At 38.1% G+C, this 18,690-nt stretch overlaps 1 long non-coding RNA gene across 3 annotated transcripts in view; it reads left to right on the top strand.

Moving 5' to 3' along the window:
- Positions 1 to 2,735: 2,735 nt before the first annotated feature.
- LOC106017858 (uncharacterized) overlaps positions 2,736 to 18,690 on the top strand; it is a 194,268-nt gene continuing 178,313 nt past the window's right edge. The window contains exons 1-2 of one of the 3 annotated variants that reach the window (XR_011809823.1): positions 2,736 to 3,179; positions 3,402 to 3,611. This is a non-coding gene — a long non-coding RNA (uncharacterized lncRNA). The remainder of the gene's footprint in view (positions 3,180 to 3,401; positions 3,612 to 18,690) is intronic. The other 2 variants (XR_011809824.1, XR_011809825.1) reach the window with 2 other exon arrangements.

Below are 18,690 nucleotides of genomic sequence, written 5' to 3'. Positions count from 1 at the left end.
CAAGAGGGACAGTGGAAAATTCTGCTGTTCCTTTCCACGTATAACTAACCAAAAACATGTTCATAGCCTGAAAAGGTGACTAATGAATTTCTGGTGAATTCCGGTTTATAAGAAACTTAATAAAGTTTCACCAATTTCTCCACAAAAATTTACTTCAGCAGCTTTCTTTCCCTAGCTCATGTACAGCTTTGCTTGTTCCTTCCCAACTAATATTGCTCCTTGTCTTTTTTTCCCTACTTTGCTCTGCCAGTAATTGAAGCATTCTCAAATTATTTGTTTGCTTCTTCTCCGGTTAATTTTGCAGGTTATTCCATGATGATCAGAAACTGAGGAACCCTTTCCTTCAGCTGAGTGAGCCCTGTTATCCAGCCCCTCTCCCTTTGCAAGTTCTTTTTCTCCAACTTGTCGGCTAATGCTCATCCTTAGGCCAAGATGAACAGGGATAGAAATTATACATATGTAGTGAAAAAAAAAAAAGTTAAAATCAATTGTATGTAAGGGACTATTTACACAGTTACCACCCTTTTCGTGGTTATTTGCTTTTCTTGAGGGAGAGCTAACAACTGAATGACAGAGGTAAAGAACACAAAAGGATGACTTAATTTAACATCCACATAGATAAAATCAGAGATGGAAACATAAAAATACAACAGCTGAATCTACCAGAACTCCAGAAGAATAAAGTCTAACAGAATCGCCAGAAGTGTAAGCTTAGCAGGATTTACATCCCACAGCAGCACACTTTGCATACAGTAAGCGCTGAGGCTTAGTTTACCCTGTTACTTAAATAACTCATTAAGGAATCATCTGTTTTGGGACTAGTGTAGCCATAAAATCTTTCTCTGCACTATTCTGAGAATGAACTTTAATCCATATCTTATCTTCTGCTTGAAAATGAACATCCTTTCTATTCTTATCATGTTTCTGCCTTTTTTTTTTTTTTTTTTTTTAATTTTTGAGCATTAGCCATATTCTTCTTGGCAGTTACATGAAGTTGTTCCCGCTTGGCTGTTTGTTGTGCTGAGTTACCTTTGAAATTCTTCCCTCTTTTTATGACTACACTCCAGAGGCCCTTTTAATAACCTGCCCAGTGCTAATACTTCCATGAAAGCCAGGCTTGCTCTGATACACTCCCTGCTTTCTCCTCAGCTTGTACAAATCTTTCACCATGATACAACACAGTTTATAGAGAAGAAATACTCAGATAATCATGTTCTACAGATCTGCTTCATGCTGTCAGCTAAACTGGCCTTGGATCAGGGGACAGCACGGAGACTATGCTGTGCCTCCTTGCCATCCACAGTGGATAACACAAGTGTCATTTTTCCTTGTAGGCTCATCTGGGATGTCAGCGCCATTTTACAAACTGGCTTCATCAAGTTGTCTCTGTTGTGGTTCGATGTAATGTGGAGTGAAGTGTATCTGGAAACACTGCTGGTTTGGGAACACGCTCATTTTATTTACCTACCCACCCATCATCTAGTCAGAATTTCAGCATCCCTGAGGGCTGTGGCAGGCGTCGCCTTGCGGCTGCCGGGCCACATGCGGAGGCAGTAGGGGACAGGCGGTTTGCAGGCGCCTCACGGGGCGGTCCCCCGCGTGTTTGCATTGGGCAGCGAGCGTGAGGAGTCCTCAGATGAGAGAATATATTTCAACGGAATTGTAGGTGTCTTTTTTTTATTTTTTTTTTGTTTCTTAAAAAAAAAAAAAAAAAGTTGGATAGATTTCCTAGCTTACTGGTGGAAAGTGGAGTTCTTGGCAAGCTGGCCCCTGTCAAGGCTTTACTTGGAACTTCCAGCAGATACTTCGGTTAAAAACCCTTAAATCTTCCCTTCTCTTAACAGCATAGTGCAGTAAGTAAAAGGGAAGAGTGTGGATTTAAATGAGATTTTTTATTATTTTTTTTTTCCCAGATGAAAATCTTCAAGTAACCTACGGAAGTAAAATAACAGAGTCAGGGCTCACTTTTTATTCTGAGGGAAGAATGTAACTAATTGACCTATCTGTAATGCTTTTGGAGTAATGCCACTGAAAATATGTTCTTTTTAATTAAGCTAACCGGCTGATTTATTGGACCCGTAGCTCAGATTTTCTTGTGCTGAAGGGATTTTCTTGTGTTTCCTTTAATGATGAGCATGGTAGTCTCAGCTGGCCGAAGTAACCGCAGCGATTCTGTGGAGCCAAAAGTTGCATATAGGTGGTGTGGAGTGATTTAAAGATTGGTGATCCTTTCAGTTTATGTAAAGAAAAAAAAAAATATAAAAAGTTTTTTTTTTTTTTCTTGATTGTATCTCACTTGAGTGTGAAATTTTACTGTTTTGGTGATTTTAAAAACCCATCTGGGTGGATGGTGCTCTGCTGTGTGGTGAAGAGTAAAACGAACTCCATCAAGCTTTCAGCGGATCCCATGGAAGGATTTACGCTGGCTTCTGTGGAATTTGGGTGGGGCTTTGAGCATGTGAATTTCTTTTAGAAAGTTGTCTTAAAAATGGAGGACTGTACTTGTAAGAATAAGTGCTGGATGGAGGATTTTTCTCTCTGGCATTTTTGCTTTTTAGTAGTAAAAAACAAGACTTAGATACGTTAGTAGTGGAAATTATTTTGTGAAATATATCTGTTATGTTAAAAAACAAGTATTGATTGAAGATCTGGTTTTCAAAAGAGCTCTTACACTGCTTCATGTCTGTTGGTCTGTGTGCTAATTGCTATTTTTTAATCAGGCTGTATTTGGCGCTTAAGTATGAAAGGCTATCTATTTTATCATGACAATTATTTCTGAAGTTTTTGTTTGAAAGCGTTTAACTGTGGCAATGGTGATTCCTAGTCACATACAGAAGGTGTTTGTTTTCCAACTGTGTTTGGTAAACATGAAACTAAAAGTATTCCCTGCCCTAAGAAGCATACTGTCTTGGGTCTTGGAGAAGGTGGTTTCCAGACAGCAGGATGGCTGCAATTGCACAGGAAGTGCTACAGCTGTATTAATCTGGAAGAACATCACAGTAAGCTGTGACAATGAGCTTCAGCTGAAGATCTTTATCCAGATTTCTTTATAAAGACTGATTTTGTCAGTTAAACAGCAAAGCTCATAAGGGTCAGTGATTTACAAATGCATTTCAGTGTATTTCAATGTGTACTGCAACTTTCTAGTCCCCTCAAGATGGAGGAAAAGTTGATATTTGGTATGGTTTTGTACAACATTTGAAATGAGTTGATATGCAGGAGCACATAGGGACTTCAATGATACTCTCTGATGCCTTGTAATTCACTTAATTTGCAGTGCTTCTATGTTACCAAAATTTAAAAAAATGTATAGAAGTTCCCTCCACCCACAAACGCTTGAATTTTGCAGCTGTGGTTAAAATAGTGACCAGATAGTGAATGCAATTGCTCTTGCTTTTTAGCAAGAGCAGCTGTCTGTCTGTGCAGTTGGCCAAGGCAGCCGGCGAGCAGGTTCTGTGAACTTGCATCTTAAACCTTCAGAGGCAGGGGTCGCAAGCCTGGTTAGCGCTACCCAACTGCTCCCCCTTGTGCTGGCTGCTGGGCGCTTCGTTCACGCACCTTCCTGTTCCTCGGCTTCGTCTGGAGGTATCCCTTTGTACCTCTAAAGAAGTGTGAGTAGTTGATTCAAGCAATATACTTAACTGGTTTATTTTCAGCCTCGTTGCTTGCAGGAATTTCACGCGGAGGGGATGCTTAAGTGCAGTTAAACGACCACGTGCATTCCTACATACCACAAGTGTTCTTGGTGCACTTGTACATACTGAAAAAATGGTACTGAGATTACTCAGGTAAAAATGTCTGGGAAAAAAAAATATATTTTAAATTCGTATTTAAAAGAATGTGAGGGAGGATGATCTGTTATGAAAAAAATGTGTAATTCAGTTAATTTTTCCCTAGTTGTAGACATTAGATGTATGCTCTCTCTTTTACAAATTTCACAAATTTTACAAATTTGATTATAATGCCTTTTAGGAGATTGGATGCTTCTTAATCCTGCATAAAATACTTATCTGTATTTTACTACAGGTTTTTGAGCTGCATGAGTTTTTTATAACATGTAACTCACAGAGCAAAATTGATTCAGACTTGGTCCTCCTGTATTTGATCTCACTAACGTTATGTTTGGATTAACATTTTTTGTGAATGTGTCAAACCATTCTAATGTGTCTGGGACTGTGTTGATCTTTTTAAAGATTAATGGTTTCTGTTATATTTAATTTGCATTATATAGGAACAAGTTCTCAATGGTTGTGTCAAGTCTGCATTTGCTACTGTTAATGGGATACATGTGTATTACACTAAAACCTACACTCTCAGTCCCTAAGTAGTTCTCTGAAAACTAGCATGTTTTTATGTAAAGCAGCAGCATTTCTGTCTATGTAAGCAGCTTTAAATATAAACATTTTCCAGCATAATTTATTATGTTCCTCTAATTCTTTGTCGATACATATTTTTTCATTAATGGTGTTCACAGAATTTGTACTTTCTGATTGAAAGTAATAACATGTATTGCCAGTGTTTTTTTTTTTTTTTTTTTTTTTTTTTTTTCCCATACAGAAACAAGTGCAGTTTTGGGGAAATACATAAATTCATGAAATCAGATAGCATTGACAGCACTTTGCAGATAGTAGAGATGAGGAGAGATGCAAATGCAAAGGGAACAGAGCCAGTGATGCTATCAAGGGAAGGAGTATGTTTTTAGAAGTGTAGAAAAAGTATTCAAAATGAAATGGCTTATCAAACATTTCTCAACTAATGATTAGTTAAAACCAAACAGAAATGGTTAACTAAATCAGCATTATATTCTCTGGATGTTCTTTATTTAAGGCAGTGTGTTCATGCGGGCTACAGGCACGGCGTTGCTAAATGCTTTATGTCAGTTAACGCAAATAGTTGTACCCATTAAGCAGTAATCTTAAACAGGCAGCAGCCCAGAGGAGCACAGGTGTATCGGGACCTTTGTACAGTAGCCTTCCACAAACCAAAGCAGGTTTTCATTAATACAGAGTGGTCTGCTATCTGATGGTGTGCTGTTAACTTTTGGGGCACGGTTTCTCACAGCTAAAGTAATTTAGTAAATGACAAGTAGAATTCTTAAATGCTTTCAATGGATTAATGCAATGGGCTTTTTTATTATTATTTTTTAAGATAAAGGGGCTATTGCATCCATTTGGTGTCTTTACTGCTGGAAAAATAATGATGAGCAGAAGTTTTTTGTGTTACCTTGGTAAGAGATCCTCTGGAAGTCAAACACTATTAACTTTAACGAAGTAGCTTTGATGGCAGGGAAGAGACAGCTGATACTACACTTCCCTAACAATAAACCACTCTGACAGATAAAAACAAACATGTGTGCAATAGCATATAGCGTTTCAGAGAACGGAGCCAGAAACTAATGTAGACTGATGTGATCTTTGCATTCTTTTATGGCCTGTTACTACTTTTGAGATGGTTACTTCTGAAAAGAAGAAAAAAATAATTCTGCTTTTATGACAAATTTATATCATCTTGCTAAAATAGGCAAAAGCGAATAGCTGGAGGTCCCTGATATATTTTTGAGCTGTAATCGTTGGAAATCAGTTCTGATCTTTTGTGATCATTTTGCTTAAAATTCTACACTGCTGTGCTACTGCTGCTAACCTAGTCAGAAGGAAAATACTATTTTGTTGTGGTGATGTGCTTATTTCCTCCTATCTATATTCTGCTTTCTTTCCATGAGCTTGTTTTCTTCTTGCACTCAACTCTGGACATGCTAGAACTGGTTTTCATTATTTTCACCCAAGCTAGAGAAACATTTTATTTTTCACTTAAATCTCTATACTGAGGACAAACAGACATGGCACATTTGCTGAAAGTAAATAATCCAAAAAAAGGAGGAGGGAAATACATTTTTTTTTTTTTTAACAATAGCTTGCCGAGTGTGAGTTATCTCAGTTACAGCAAAATGTGTGTTAGTCAGATCCCAGGAGCAAAAATGCCAATTAAAGTTTGTCTTCCCAGTACAACAATTTGATACAAAACTTTTCTAAAGGCCTCAGTAAATACACATCAGTAGTAATTGCTGTTTATTTCCCCAGCTGAAGACTTGACTTTTTTTTTGTTTTTAAGTGTTTGTGGATCAATGGAACTAGAAAAAGACAAGCGCTTTATCAACACAGACACAGCCTTGGCTGTAGATAATGACCCCAGACATTCATGTCATGCGCTGCATGGATGCTTTCTTTCATTCATGCTGCATATAAAAAGACTCGTTTCCTTTTCACCCTTGAGTTCATGGCAATCGCACTTCTTTTATCCTGCTCTAAAAGAAGGCCAGGTAAAAGGTGCACATAAGCCAGGAACCCACTCCTGCTGTTTTGGTGAGCGGCCCTTGTGTGTGCTGGGCAGCCTGGCTGAGGCAGCAGCTGCCTTCGCTGAGTGAAGTCTGGTGTTAGGGCACTTCCATGGAAGGTAAAGGTGGTTTGAACTTCTTCCCCTGAGGAGGCTGTACTCACAAGCTTCTTGCATTTTTGCCACTTCGATCACTTAGGAAAAGAGTGCTTACTTGTTTTTACTGGACTTACTTTCAAAGAAAAGTGAGCTGGTCATCTACGCCTAACCAGATGACATGGGCATCTGAGGGGCAGCACAGGGTTTTGGGGTGTGATGCCAAGAGTGAAATTTCAGGCATGTCAGAGCCCCTACAGCCAAGCGTCTTGATGCTGAACGCTGCTGTGTTTAAGTCCTGTTGTGATCTGAGCCATGCTGCCTGATGTGTCACTGACGGTAGTGACATGACGGGAATGTCTGCCCAGTCCAGTTGCTGCTTTTAAAATTTAATAGCAAAAGCAGAGTATTTATTCAGGACAAGCAGTGTGCAAAGACCAAGGATTAAAAAATAAAATAAATAATTTTAAAATCTTGTAGCCAAAGCTGTTTTTAGGACTTGATGTACCCTAGTAATTAAATCTATGCTGTAACCATGGCCATGTCCTCTTTAGAGCAGATTTCTGCTGCAGAGTTGGTGTCAGTCGCTATTTTCATTTGCATGTATCTCGTGAGCTGCTTTTCAGGTTACATCTGTCTCATCCAGGCATCAGAGTCAATTTCTGTATGCTGTACCTTTCTCATGAAGACAGGCTCTTTTAAACCAAGAAGATGGAGCAATTTGCTCATATAAATTGCCAATATGCCTGAAAAGCAGAATTTGCTTGCTTTTACCGGTAACGTCACCATGTCTTGTGGAAGCACTGTTCTTTGGGCAGGTGAATTCATGGACTTGGCTCCTCTGAAGGCAGGCGTGGTGCTGTAAGGCAACTGATTCAGCGAGAGGTGCACTGCCTGGCTCAGTAAAAGTGCACAGCCTGCCTGCCGAGCACTACTGCTCAGCGGTCATGAGCAAGGCGTTTTGCTGACAGAAACGCAGGCTGTGGTGGTACCACACCAGCAGGGCTCTGTTGGTCTGGGCCAGGAGGTGCTTGACTGAAAGAGCTTCCATGCTTTGTGTGCACAGTGGTCCTGTGCAGCCAGAGGCAGGGCTTTGCAGCAGTGCAGTGGGTGGGAAGATGGCCCAACACCAAATGCTTTCAGCCTGTCTACTTCTGCACTGGGAGAAAGGCTTTGTGAAAGGTTCTGGAGCTGTGGGTGGAGGCTGCCACAGCACTGTTAAAACCAAACTGTATTTTGTGCCACCCCCTGCCTTCTGCTGAGCTTTTTGGTGCTTGTATGTGCCTTTTGAATATGTGGGTTGCTTGCATGCAACTACACAGGTTTTTTTTTTTTTGTTGTTGTTGTTTTTTTGTTTTGTTTTGTTCTTTCATTTGGTTTATTTATTTAACTTAGCAAGGGCTACTTTTGTTATTGAGAATTACCTATTTTTGTAACTAATTTTTTTTTTTTTAAATGTTTTGGATAATTGTAGAACACGTAGTAATAGATTTAAGTGGAATACCCGATTTATGGTTGTAAAGCACAGAAACTAGGAAGTCTTCCTAACTCTGCCATTTTTCAGTGTTAAAAATAGATAAGCGTGGCCTCAAAGATTTGACGCAGGGAAGACTCCTATATTCTCGCTTTGTTCCCTCCACTTATCAGGACGATCCTTTTCCTGAGTCGCTCCATACTTCCTTTTCCAGGATGCTTTATATACAGGAGGTCCAGATGTTAGTTAAGTCAGTATCTGATTTCCTGAAATAGATAATTTAATGTCTATACACTACATGTTTCTTTTCAAGGCTCAGTATTACCTTTATCACATGGTAATCTTGTGTTATTTCATTTACAGTATTTTAGTTTTCACGTAGTAGCTGAAGTTACATGCACTCAAGACTTTTTATCTATTGCTCTGCCTTATTTTGACTGCAAACTTTCTGGAGGGGTACGGTTTATAAGAGGGACAAACTGGTTTTAGTTTGGCACATGGAGAATGCAAATACAGTTGGAGATTGCACAAGAGCTGTGCCCTCTTGTGTTCACTTAGAAAAGCAACTAGGGTAAGAAAAAGCAAGCCTGAAATGAAGTTGGTAGGAGCTGTTATCACACATCTTCAGTCTGATCATACAACAGGTCTCAATCCACAGAAGTACGTGCATTCTACATTTCCAAAATGTGATGATTTCTCCTCTTCTCTGCCTCGGGCAGTACATGTTAGATCATTTTAATTTAATTTCAAAATAAAAGAAGCCAGAGTGTAAAAACACAAAATAATTGTCTGCAATAATATGTAAAAAGATTAAATATTTGCAAAATCATAATTGGGTCAATTTCACTCCTCAGAAAGGTATCATACAATATGTATGATGATGTGACAGTAGTAGAAGGTTTACAGATTAAACCTTACTGATAGCGTTGTGTCAGTTTTTTTAGAAAGTGATTTGTTATGCTTCGTGCTTGGCCAGTGAAATTGTTTGATGATAGGAAAGCATTCTGTTAATTAAATCCACATTGTGTTGTGAGTTAACAAATACGAGCACCAAACAAAGTTGCAGTGAATCATGAGCTTGGCTTGTTTCTAGTGGGGCTCTAGGTAGTTGAAACTTGTCTCCAATAAGCTAAAATCAGCAGCAAAATCTGTGATTAGGTTGTTTTCATGTTTGTCAAAATATATTCAAATTCCAGTGTAGTTTATTCACAGATGTATTGGAATACACTAATGCATGCTTTATTTGTTGTCGGTTTTCTTTTTTTTTTTTTTTTTTTTTTTTTAATTCATTTTAAAATACTAACTTTAAATTGATTTGTCTGCTGTGCACCTCCTGCCATAGGCTTTACTTTTTTTCCTGAAGAGAACTGCGATATGTGTAAGTCAGGTCTTAAGCTTACCTCTTGTTTCACGAGGATAATATTTTGGTTTGTGTGAAGTACTATTATTTTTAAAACAGTACTGTTATTGTTGAGTATGGTTTTTTTTTTTTTTTTTTTTTTTTTTTTGTGAGAATTACCATTACAGTGGATTTTTTTTTTGGTTTTGTTTACATTCTGACATTGCTGAATATCTATGTATCAGTGCCATGTTATTTGTAATACTTAAAACATCTCAGTAAGGATTCATTTAATGTAGATCAGACCCTTGCTTTAATGGTTATTGGTGCAGTGGGAGGGAATCAGTCTGGAAAATAAATAGTTTGCTTTCTTGGGATTATGATATGTAAAACTGGAGCGGCTCAAATGTGATTTTGGGTGTCATTAGAAATCAGAAACAGCCAATTTGGCTAGGTCTCTGTGAACCTTTTGCCAAGTCTAATCTGAGTTTCTTGTCAGCCTGACTAATTTCAGAGGTTTTCTTTTGCAGGAAATTGTATTGTTTACTCGCCGTGTGGGGACTTCGACCCAGATAGAGCATGTGCGTATGAAATGAGATCATTTGCTGGCTTGGAATGAATATTGTTTAATAGCTTAGGTTGGTACTCTGGTTTAAAAACAACAGCAACAAAAAACTGAGATGTAGGTTATGTAAAGGACAGATAAATCTTGAAGTCTGAATGAACTGTCAGATACTATGGCTTTTTAGTTTGAGTGGCAGTGTTTGTGAAGAACTTTCACATGTTCTTACAAGAAGTAAAAGATATATACCTACTTGAGAGGCTTAAAAGTCATGTCCATATTGATAGTGTATTTATTTGAGCAGTCTTATATGAAAGCATTTTCCTGTTTGGAGCATAACTGATGGATCAAGGTGTAAAAAAAAAAATAAAAATTCAGAAGAATAGAAACCCAGATGGCATAAATCTGATAATTCACTTTACTAAAGATACCTGAGATAAATGAAATGGCTGGACCAAGAAAAAAATAGTTTCTTAATAAGGTTACCCATATCCCTCATCTCTGTTGGTGCTGCGTGCATGGCCAGGTCAAAACAAAGCTAACTCTTAGCTTGCTGTTTATTTTCTTTAATTGTAGGACAGCTTTGCTGTGTTTCATTAAGTGAGAGTCCAGCTCTGGGAAAATCACTGTGTCTACTAGAATACTGCTCAGACTGAATCCTTACAGATGATACTTGTAGATCACATGTGTGTAGCAAAAACAAAAACCGAAAACTTGATGTTATTGGCAGAAACATTCACCGTAGTTTAGTGCTAAGGATATGTCAAGTATAAATCATTTGTGATCTTTGCTTTTGTAACAGAAAGCAAAAGCTACTTTTAGGCATTTGTTTCCTACCAGAACCTAGCAGCAATGAGGTTTGGGCCTCATGGTATAAATGTAAGGCTTGTTATACTTTGTGTGTAACCAATGGAGTTAAATTAATCACCATTCTGAGCGCTGGTCTGGGCTTTCTGTTTATATCATGGTTTGTATTATTGTTTTGTGGCCAGTTGCCTTGGAGACTCGTGATTAGAGGCTCCAGCTTACAATTGCACTTATTTACATACAACCTGTCTATAAACCGTATCTCCTCAGAGAGTCCAAGGCATCCCCACTAGCTCACACTGTGGGAAACCACATACCTCCTACAACCATCTGGGACAAGATTTCTTGGGGAGGAAGCCTGGTTCACATAGACCTGAGTATTTATGTCCTCTCCTTCCAAAGCTTAGTATTTTCTGTGGAAGCCTGGCTTACCTGTAAGGCAAGGATTTGCAGTCCATTTCAGTGTTACTGGTTTTTTAGCTTTGGGAGTATTGGACCTTAATTGTCCTACTGTGCTGGATCCACTGTAGCCACCTGCTGGGGAAATTATGGCCACCTGGCCTACTCTTGACTATATTCCTCTTCTGGGCTGCTGTTTTGAGCTGTTCAAGGCCTGCAGCTGAACAGAAGGCTATGGTACCTGCCAGAGTGAATGGTGAGTTTTTCATCTGTGCTGCCACGATGTTTCTGTCTGAGATGCTTTCTGTAAGGAAAGACAATAAATTGCTGTAAACATGAATTCAGAAAAAGGTGGGATAGGAGTGCCGCATCGTGTGAGTATGGCATGAGTATGGAATTGGAGAACTTACAGAGAAAATGTAATTTTCTGTATAAATCTGCTTCTTTGGCTGTTTGAAAGCAGTTAGATTTGGATAAGCTATTTTTCCAGATATTCCACACAAATCTCTTTCAGTTACCCGCATGTAGTTAATCTGATCATATAACCCTTTGCTCTGATCCTCCTGATCCAGTAAAGTTAGAGTATTTGACATTGCTCTGTAATTACATGAACATCTAAAACTTCTGGGCTTTCAAAGGACAAAAAATATTGCTGCTGAGTCCCCAAACTGTCGTTCAGTTCTAGTGCTTCTGATGAAGAACTGTTAGTCTGCAAAATGAAAGTCACTGACACTGTGGTAAGTTTAAAAAAAAAAAAAAAAAAAAAAGTTTAAAAATTATTTCAAAGCCACCTTGTGTGACTTGAAATGTGACAAAGTTGTAAGACCTTGATAAAGGATACAGTGGGAATGGTAGATGCGGCAGCCCATTGTTTAGTGTAGATTTTCCTGTACAGAGAAGTTTGGAGTTTTTGTGAAATTCAGGGGTAATTGAAACCAGTTCCTTATTACCTGAAAAAAAAACATTGAAAAATCGGTATCAATCGCCTATGGAGTATAGCCACTCAGTTAATTAGAGTATAAACAACTATTTCTAAATTAAAGTGGAAAGAAATAGTCTTATTTCTGAAATATTACTAAAGGTTTGGGAAAACACTTTGGTGTTTTGGTGTCTTGAGACTGGACTAGGTGATCTATGAGTCTGTTCGATCCTTAAACAATATGCATGCTCTGTGTATATAGATCACTTCAGAACTGATACTCAACATTGTTAGATGCTTTCAGTAGAAACCCCAAGGGTCCTTTTAATCTTTATCCTCTGAAACAACTTGTTCTGTGCTATAGAATTAAGGGTTGGCTTGTTTGTTTATTGTTTTATAGAAAGAAAATTATATACTGCAACGTTGTTTTCTTCATGTTTTGAGCTTTCTCAGTATTTTGTGATATTCTCAATCTGATCAGACTTCTTGGTCCATTTAAGCATAATTATAGCAAGTAGAAAGAGCTACAGTAAAATGATATTGTACTATACTACAGTCATTTTCAAATCAGCATTAACTATGATAGGCTTTCTTTGGTGACACAGACATGATCACTTGGAGTAAATAGAAAAAAATGCATAAAAAGAATGCTAGATGTGATCAGATGCATATCCTTGTTGCCTTCAAGTGTTTAAATGCAGGGATATAGCTGAGTAGAATCCATGTTCTCAACAATATAACTGTGATCCTGAAATGTGGTATCTGCTGCTTTGATTTCAGCTCTGTCCAGACTGCATACTCCATTTGATTTTGGAGCTCTGTAGATACTAGAATTGTGTACTTCTGCATGCTCCCCCCAAAAAACAAACAAACAAAAACAAACAAACAAAAAACAGCAACAAAAAAACTGCCCCCAACTTTTTTAGTCAGGGGCGTGTTTAGGGCAAACCAGGTGCAAGAGCTTTAGGTGGAGGGTCTGACAGGGAGCTCCTGTGGTTGGAGGATCAGGCTCCCCACAGCATATAGGAGTTACCACCACTGTCCTTTGAAACGTGCCAGAGGAAAAGGAAAACGACAACTGTTTATCTCAGTCTGACTAGCTGGAACCAATGTCATAAAAGTGGGAGACCCTGCTTCAGTTCCCTCTGCAGCTTGGCAGGAGTGTGGGGTTTTACCCCCTGCTTTTGGGGCCAAGTGTTCTCAAGGTCAATGCTTTAGTACGTAGCTTTTACACCTATCTTTTATAGGACATAATTGCAATTCTGCTCCCACTGTGCTACTAGTTCGTACTCTTCTTTCATATGTAGGTCTGTAAGAAATCAAAACATGTACGTTGGTGTTAGAAGCAGCTTTCCTTTCGCCTACATACCCAGATTTGATTTATAATCTGGATGTTGTCAGCATCTGACTCTAATTAACTGGATAAATGAAGTTGAGAAGATCTTGACTGAATTAGCAGTTGAAGAATGCATCTTACCAGAAGCAGATGGAGAGAAAAACCAGTGTGTTTAGTTTATGGCCATTCCCCTGGTTTATGGCCATTTCCTATTTTAAGGGAAAAAGTTCTGCCAAATCAATTCTTGTCAAATGCTAATTAAATTATAGTGATGATTAATCCTGATATAAATACATTATTTCAACGTTTAGGAGAGTTATAAATAGTTTGAAGACTTAAGAGCAGTTGTGAATACATACTTAATCTGGTGTGCATTTGGGAGAGAGAAAATGCCCATTAGATAATTCAGTGACAGTTTATATAGTTTAATTTATCCTTAGTAAATAATGTTTGTTGTTCTTAGCCTCTGTTGTAGATAGAACTCAGCTAAATCTTTTTGTTGCTGAAAAATTCCTCGTAGTGACATTTATACTGTTCTCTTTAACATGTTACTTTTCTTTCTGGAGATCTTAGAGTTGTATAAAAAAACAGCGAGCGTTGCCATTTCCAGGCTGTGTAAAAAGAAAGTGAAGCAGGAAGGTACTCCTGAGGGTCACTGAACAGGCTCAGAATAAATTTGGTGTCTACTAGCTAGCTCCTCCATCCAGTGCCTTAAATGCTGGGAAAGGAGTATCCTTTCATGGCATTTTCTGCTATTAATACTGCATATGCTAGAAAAGCCAGCAAGTAACCCAAGTGGCTGTACTACCCAGCATATAGTCTTATTCTTACCTTTGATTAGTACATGAATAATGTGGGGGGAAAAACACTACTGTGCATCGATTTAAAAAATAAAATCCCCAACCTTACTTTCAGAATGTTTTACCCACTGCAGGGAGAGCTTAGCCCCTTACTCATTACTAGTGAAAAGACTTCCTCAAAGAGGTAGCGTGCCTTGCTGAAGAGCTGTTAACACTGTTACTATGCTGCACAACTTGTTTTTTCCAGCCAGCCGCTCTGGTCACCAGTCAGTGCTCCTCAGGAATGTGTTTGGAGGCAACCTTTAGGGAAAGCTCCATTCGGGTTCCAGATTGATGAGGTAAAGCAACAGACCTTAGCATTTCCTTAGTCCATCACAATGGCGCCTGCAACACCTCAGTTCACCACTGTGCTGGCAGATACATAAAACAAAGTTTAAGGTTAATTTATTGATAGTGGAGAAGAGAGATCTCTGCTCGTTCATCTGCAGCATTCTATGAATTATATGCTTATGTAAGGTGAAATGTTGAATTTTTGCATGCACTGTAATTTATTATGCATTTATTGCTAATAGATGAGAAAGGTTTGCCACTTTCTAGTGGTACACACTATATGTACAATCTGGAAATAAATATTTTTGGCTTTGTAAAACAATTTTATACATTGCCAGTATCTGTAATCTTTAAAAAAAATAAAAATGTTTTCAATAAACAAAAAAACCTTGTGGTAGACTATTGCATCTGCCATAGTATGGAGACAAATAGTATGTGTGTGAAAGTGACAGCTAGTGAAAAGAACATAACAGTATCCTGTTACACATTTGCATCAATTATACGGGGCAAAACACTGTGTCACTGAGGGAGCGTTCTGTGGTGGCCACCAGTGTTTTCCTAGGTGAAAGGGTAATTATTTTGCTGTTAGTTCTTAATTTATTAATAGTCAGCACCAAATGTTAGGGTAAAGGATTATTCCAAACACAGTGACAGATCAACTGTGTGGAAGATGTAGTGATTTTGCTGCTGATAAGAAAAGCTATTAGTGTAAAGATAAAGGTCAGTTTGGAATCTGAATGCCATTGACTGGCATTTAAGAGAAAATGAAGAGTGAAATGAAACTCAGTACTGGTATAACCTGGTACAAGTATATAGAGGTAAGTGAAGCTGAAGTAGCCATTCCTGCTAGCTATTTTGGTTGTACTAGTAGTATACAAGAAACACTCAAGATCCCAGTTCAACTTGCATTTAAATCAAAGACTGAGTTTTTCAAGACACACATGTACCCAGACTATAGCAGATGTTACTAAAGAAATTATGTTCAATCTGTACTGAATGTTTTTAGTAACCTTTTTTTTTTTTTAATGTTGAGTTTTGAATGTGAAATGATTTTAAAACAAAAAAAAATAAGCCTGGTATTTTTGTGTTTTGAATTCTTTGCACTGATAGTGATGTGCTGTAGATCTATGTTTCTGTAAGTAACACTCATGTATGTCCATCAGATTTTCCAAACCGCAAACTAATCAGTGGTGCTTGAGGGGAGATGGAAAGACTTAAAATACAAGTTTGTTTTTTGATGATATGTCTGAAAAATCAAATGAACTTCTGATGACTTCTTCAGCTCATATACCTCAAACTTGCTAGGAAACCAAATGCTCTTAATCTTCTACTAAACTTAAACATGTCTGTGTAAAGCACACAAGTATAAGATTGTGTTGAGACTTGTCCAGAAGGAACACAGATTCATCGTGTTCTTGCAGAGGTGACATTTAAAAAGCGAGATTGCCCCTGAAGAACACTTAACCACTAGCTTGTTCTCATTTGAACCAAGAGTGCTCCAATGATGCAGCCTTTTCTACTGGAGAAAGTCCTTGTTATATGAACTGTTTTTGACTTTACAGATAAAGAAACCTGAAAAATTTGTTTCACATTTAGCCAGATGTCTGCAGCAATAGTTGTAGATGACTGGCATGCTGTCTAGCTGTATGCAATGCGGCATTCACAGCTCATATGTACACAGTACACAGCTCCTTAAACGCTTTGGTGCATGTAGAAACAGAAAGACATCCAAGAGCTTTCTTGGATGTTTTTGAACTGTAACATCTATAAAATTAACTGGGTGAAGTACAAGGAGAATTGCTTGCCTGTTTCACAAAAGCAAACTTCAGTTTTTCTTGAATGTTTGCCTTTATTACGTTGGGTGAGTTTAAGAATCTCTCCTTCATATACTGTGTTTTTTGCTCAGTGACAGATTTATTATTAAGGAGAGAGGCTATATGGGAGATAGTGGGAGAGGAGTGAAAGATATATAGAAATACATTATTTGATTTTTGAAACCGTGGAATTACTTCCTTGTCTAATGAAGAATGTAATGAAATGCATTAAGAAACCATTGCCTCTCCCTGTCTCCTCAAGGCCTGTGGAAGAGAGCGAAGGGGTTTTGCCTTCTTGTAAACACTCAGAGACGATCACCAGGGCAGGGGGGGTCGTTCCGCACAGGCACCACCGAATAATGGAGCAATGGGATGGGTCAGAGGGGATGGGATTAACTGTCTGGGAGGAGGGCAGCAAAGAACCAGGAATTCTGTAGGCTATGACTAAGTTTAAACACAGTTCAGTAGGTGCAACTCAAGTACACCAAAAGTCATTTCTGTTCTTTCACTGCCTCAGTGGCTTCATTCTTCACAATAGCTCTGCAAAATAGGCAACCTTGGGAAACCTGGGTTAGATTTTAAGCATAATTTCTAGAATTTTTACATTTCTTAATATTGAATAAATCTTAAATACCCAAATACTGTGTAGTAGGACAGGAAAAAGCATGGTTTTCTGGCTAAGTTGCATTCTGCAGAATTTGAATTGACTGAAAAAGGTGAGTTATTGGTGAGATGCTACCTTTCTTGCTATGGACTGATCTTTCTTTTGGGATCTTCTTTTGCATAAAATTGACACAGTGTTAGGTTGTTCATGGTTCTTGTTTTATTTTACTTTTATTTCAAGATGTCTGATAAGTGCTCAGCATGTTTCTGTGCTCGAGGTTTGATCATGCTTAGCCATTTGCTAGCTCTGCCAATGAGAAAACCACAGGGGGTTGGCAAAGCTATTGACAATGCCTTTTGCAGTGTCTGAGCACAGTAATAATAAACTGGGCATTGCCCTTCATTCTGTCTGGTTGGAAAAATCACCTGTGTATTTACATGAAACAACAAACCAGCTGCTGTGGAATTTGAGTCCAACCTATGACCTTGCTTACCTGAAATGCTTCTGATGCTCCTAAAACAGCTGGATAAACACAGTGTAGGTGACAGCTTGAGAGGTTAAAGGAAAGAGGGTATTTTGCATATGATGAGACAATCACATAACTTTTTGTTGCAGCTACTGAAACTGATTACATGGGAAAAAAAGAGTATTTAACTCGTGTTTTGCTTCATTTAGTGAGTTAAAGAGAAAATAATGACAATGTAATACCCTGTGGCCAGCAAGTCAGGGGCATCTTGATAGCTACTCAGTTCAAGGCAAAAACACAACTGAGGATTAGATGAATTGGAAATTTTTCAGTTGTGTTTTAAGTGCTGGATAAAAGCAGTAATTTATTACATGACACTTATGCACATTGATGCAGTTCAAGAATTCCACAGAACTGATACTGCCTTCCAGACAAATATTACTGTGAGTAACAGTATATTTTGTGATAGCAACTTGGCCTTCACTAAAGTTTCACTTCAGTGCAGTTGATAGCACCTCAAGGACCTTAGCTGAGATGTGGCTGACTAGTAAGAATCCTTGCAGTAGGAAGTTTTTCATTTACCAGCAAACATAAACTGCATGAACCATTAATGGTCAGAAATTATTTTTATTAGGCTGAAACAAAGTGTCAGTGGTCACAAAAAACTTGTTTTAAAACTTTGAACCCCAGTAAGTATTTTTATTTTGAATGTAACAGCTGCAGTTTCCTCAAAATCCATGGTTTGACCATAGTGCTGATTCATGATCATAGCATTCTCTTCCCATGACACAGAATAGAGGGCTTTCCCACAAAACAGGTTATAATGCTTGAAAAAATATTCCTTGCTGGTAAGCAGAAATGATTTTGATGGCTCCAGGTAAGTGAGAGGAATAACAGAAACCTGCTTCAACACTACAGATATACGACCATTATTCTGATCGCTCAGCCTGATGCTTTTGCTCTTCACTTTGAGTGCATCAATGAGCATAAATAAACCACATTTTTACTGGTATTTCAATTGTCAGCCTAGTGAAATGTATCAGAAGTGCCATATTGCTAATATTTACAGCACAAGGTATGTTTAAATAGTGAGAAATTCAATTCTTAACTAGGGTGCCGTCATAGATGTGTGGATTTTTAAATACCAGTGTGACCCTTCTGTTCAAATGGTTTGACCAATGTTATTTGGAGCAAGCATTTCTGGCTAATAAATCATCATGGAGCTTGTAATTCCTGCTTGAGCTATTTGGGAAAAGACCTATTCTATTTCTGTTTGGGAAAAAGTCTTTCTGAAAGAAAAATTTCAAGTGATGGAGAATGCTGGGTATATTGTTCCAATAAATCACCATCACTGTTAAAGTATTCTCTTTTAGTCTGCTTTGGCTTCCAGCAACTGCATCTTTTTTTTTTTTTT

This window comes from Anas platyrhynchos, chromosome 5 (genome assembly GCF_047663525.1).
Source record: "Anas platyrhynchos isolate ZD024472 breed Pekin duck chromosome 5, IASCAAS_PekinDuck_T2T, whole genome shotgun sequence".
NCBI lineage: Eukaryota > Metazoa > Chordata > Aves > Anseriformes > Anatidae > Anas > Anas platyrhynchos.
The sequence above is the reverse complement of the archived record's forward strand: the minus strand, read 5'-3'. Positions and strand labels throughout refer to the sequence as shown.